Here is a 3,964-nt window from a genome sequence, read left to right as displayed (position 1 = left end):
ACTAATTAAAACTATTAACATATCACATACAAACTAATTGTTTCATTAAAACAACTATGACTAAACAACACACTTGAATAAACAAAAACTCAATACATTAACAACTAAATAGCCCTAATAACCAAGATACAAACAACTACTAATCAAACTAATAAACAAGTGATTACACGAAATGACTACAAACATAGACGAAATAAAAACAAATTTTACACTATAATAAAAACTATAATCAAACAGTAGGAAACAACAAAAAGAAAGAAAAATAAAGTCAAAAACATGGGAAAAAGATTAGGGGTTGAGTTTACCCAATTCTAGGGACATTAGAGGCCGAATCGAGCGACGAGACGATACCAGAACCTTCAAATAGCAGTTGTTCGACCCCGAAACGCGCGTTGCTTTTGGGAAGATGCTAAAACAAATGAGTTTCGGCATCTTACGAAAAAGAAACGGGTGTCTTTGAGTCGAGAAGTGGACTGAAACTGAGATGCGATGGTTGGGGGTGCTACGACAATGATGGTTTTGGGTTGGAGATAAGAAATAAAGAGGAAAAGAGGAGGATGAAGGTATAAATTATATAGGAGTTGGGGCCACTGACCAGCGGTGGAGCAACGGCGGCAGTGAGGCGGCCGACGGTGGTGGACGGCAACGTTTATAGGTGAAATTGGGGGGGAAGTGTAGGTATCGTGGAGCTCTATTCATTCATGTATGTATTGTAGGGTGGTAGTGGCCGGAGTTTCACGAATTTGGACAAAAGAGGCGGCGACCAGGGTTTCCTTGATCTAAAAATAGTGGAATTTGAGCGGGTTTTGAAGGATTTGGGTTGGAGATTTGGAAAGAGGAGGTTGAGATGATTGTATGGTGCGATTTTGGGGTGGTTTGAATGACGGCCGATGCCGGTGGCAATTTTCGGCGGCGAAGCAGGGCGGCGGTTAATGGAGTGGCAGAGAGGAGAAAGAGAAGAGAGAGAAAGAAGAAAAGGGGGAGAGTACTAAGGTAAATGGGGCAAAACTTTGGCCAAAATCGGTTTTAAATACCTAGGGTGGGAAGTGATGAGAGCCGTTGGATTTGGGAGAGATGAAAGGTTGGGATTTGATCTCATCCACTTAACAAAAACAACGTCGTTTTGGCGTCTTCCTGGCAGCCCATACGGACCGGGTATTGGAGCTACTGGCCTGCGATTCTGGTCCAATTTTGGCTTTAAAGTAATAAACCCAATCTCTTAACCCCTTTAACAAACTAATTAAACTAAAATCAAATTCAAAAATCTATAAATGCGCACAATAAACCTAGAAAAATGTAATGTAGGAGAAATAGAAAGAGCAAAAATTAGATATTTACAGCTGCCCCTATTTTCTCGAGAACATGAAGAGTTTTCGTGCAAAGAAAGTGAATGCCATAGCTAATTTTGCTCGTGTATCACTCCAATGAAAATATTTTTGAAAAACGTGACAAACCTTACTTCCAGGTTGCCTACATATCCTTGGCTATAAAGGAATCAGGTCAGTGTAGTTCGAAAATAATTTGGTAGCTGGGACTACCGGACACTAGAGTTAAGACTATTGCTGCTATTGTTGTTGTTGTTGTTGTTGTTGTTGTTGTTATTGTTGTTGTTGTTATTGTTGTTGTTAATGTCACTTGCTGCTACATCAAAAGAAAAAAAAGAGAAGAGAACTACATATTCCTGCGAGCTAAGAGTTACAAAATTCCTATCTATGTATCTTCTGGAGTCAAATCTTGATTCTTGACCTGCTCGCTTGTGCTGACCTTAGATTGGATCTTGATGCTCTTTGAAGAAAAGATTATGGCTCACTCTCGGTTGCTTGCTTTCCGGATAAGAATTTAAGAAAGTGAAACTGAGAAGCTAGGTTGCCGACACATTATCAAAGCTAACTCCAACTATCTTGTGATCGAAAGACCTGTTTCTTCTGATGAGAAACTGAAACTGCAAGCTTTAATCGTCACTTGTATTATACGGAGGAGCCTGCAAAGCCATCAAAGACGAACAAAACGAATAAAATTTTTCTGCCCCAGTCTGGCGTTAGAAAAATTTTATGAGTTGTTAGAGAAAGCTTTAAACTATCTAATCTATGAAAGGAAGACAAAGACAATAATATAAACTAGCTATATGAAGATATGCAACCGGAGGGTACCCTGTATTAAAGAGAGATAATGTAACTAGGGGTTGGCGCCCTGTATCATTAAGAACGAATGTAACTAGGGGTTGGCGCCCTGTATCACTAGGAAAGAATGTAACCGGGGGTTAGCGCCCTGTATCACTAGGAAAGAATGTAACCGGGGGTTGGCGCCCTGTATTACTGAAAAAGAGTGTAACCAGGGGTTGGTATCCAATATTACTAAAAAGGAAATATAACTTGGGGTTGGAGCCCTATATTACTAAAAGAAAATGTAACAAGGGGTTGGCACCCTGTATTACTAGGAAAAAATGTAACCAGGGGTTGGCACCCTGTATTACTGAGAAAGAATGTAACCAGGGACTGGTACCCTATATTACTGAAAGAAAATGTAACCAGGGGTTGTAACCCGTATTACTAAAAGGAAATGTAACCAGGGGTTGGCACCCTTTATTACTGAAAGGAAATGGAACCAGGGGTTGGCGCCCTGTATTATTGATAAAGTGCTGAATCCCTCTAGGTGAAAAGGTTCTACCTGAGTTAAGCTACGTAAAACAATCTGAGAGAAAAGTACTTCTATCCAGAACTATGAGCTGGATCCCCATAGGCGAAATGGTTTTACCTGAGTTAAGCTACGTAAAACACCCTGAGTGAAGAGTACTTCTACCCGAAACTATGAGCTGGACCCCCTAGGCGAAACGGTTCTACCTGAGTTAAGCTACATAAAACAACCTGAGCGAAGAGTACTTCTACCCGGTACTATGAGCTAGATCCCCCTAGGCATAACAGTTCTACTAGATTTAAGCTACGTAAAATACCCTAAGCGAAGAGTACTTCTAGCCGGAACTATGAACTGGATCCCCCTAGGTGAAAAGGTTCTACTTGAGTTAAGTTACGTAAAACAACCTGAGCGAAGAATACTTCTACCAGGAACTATGAGCTGGATCCCCCCCGGCAAAATGGTTCTACCTGAGTTAAGCTACGTAAAACACCCTAAGTGAAGAGTACTTCTACCCGGAACTATGAGTTGGATCCCCTAGGCGAAACAGTTCTACCTGAGTTAAGCTACGTAAAACATCTTGAGCGAAAAGTACTTCTATCCGAAACTATGAGCTGGATCCCCCTAGGTGAAAATATTTTACTTGAGTTAAGCTACGAAAATGGGAGGTATGAACAGTAGTGATGCATGCTGAAAATAAAAGAAAATGGAGATTTTAAGGAGCTTACGTTTGGTGACATTCGTCCTTTGAGAATCGCCATTCTGCACTGCTTTGTTCCTCCTTCAAACAAAGAAAAATTTGTGAGTTTTTAAAGTGGTGGTCGGTTTGTGGCCTTGATTCCCTAAGTAGTTTGAATTCACGGCCACTCCGCTGTCGAAGAAATGATTTTGTCAGTATAGTACCGAGGTGCTCAGATACTCTGTATCGCTTTCTGGAGACCTTGTCTTTCTGACGTTGCCCCTAGCTGTTTCATACCCGGATGTCCATGGTACCGCTAATTCTTGTCCCTAAGGCAAGGCAACTTTCATTTAAAATAAAACTTAGTTATCTTGCACCCAGAACCAGTTTGTGTCCATAGTGCTTATCAACTTTTCCCATGAAGCAAATCTTTCTTAGGCGACCTTTTTAGTTTCTTTGAGACTCTTTGTCCACCTTATCAAAAGAGATCACAGATGGATTCCTGCCTTCGTCAATGCCGCATATGCTCCAAATTGTGCTCAGTACTACGGGGAAACTGTAGCCAGTTTTGCAGCCATTTCTTTGCTTCGCTTTTGATGCAAGATTAGACCGAAAGGGGCTCAAAGAAAAATTATGGGAAAAAACAAAAGAGCA

This window comes from Nicotiana tomentosiformis, chromosome 2 (assembly GCF_000390325.3).
Source record: "Nicotiana tomentosiformis chromosome 2, ASM39032v3, whole genome shotgun sequence".
Taxonomy (NCBI): Eukaryota; Viridiplantae; Streptophyta; class Magnoliopsida; order Solanales; family Solanaceae; genus Nicotiana; species Nicotiana tomentosiformis.
This window is presented reverse-complemented; position numbering follows the sequence as displayed.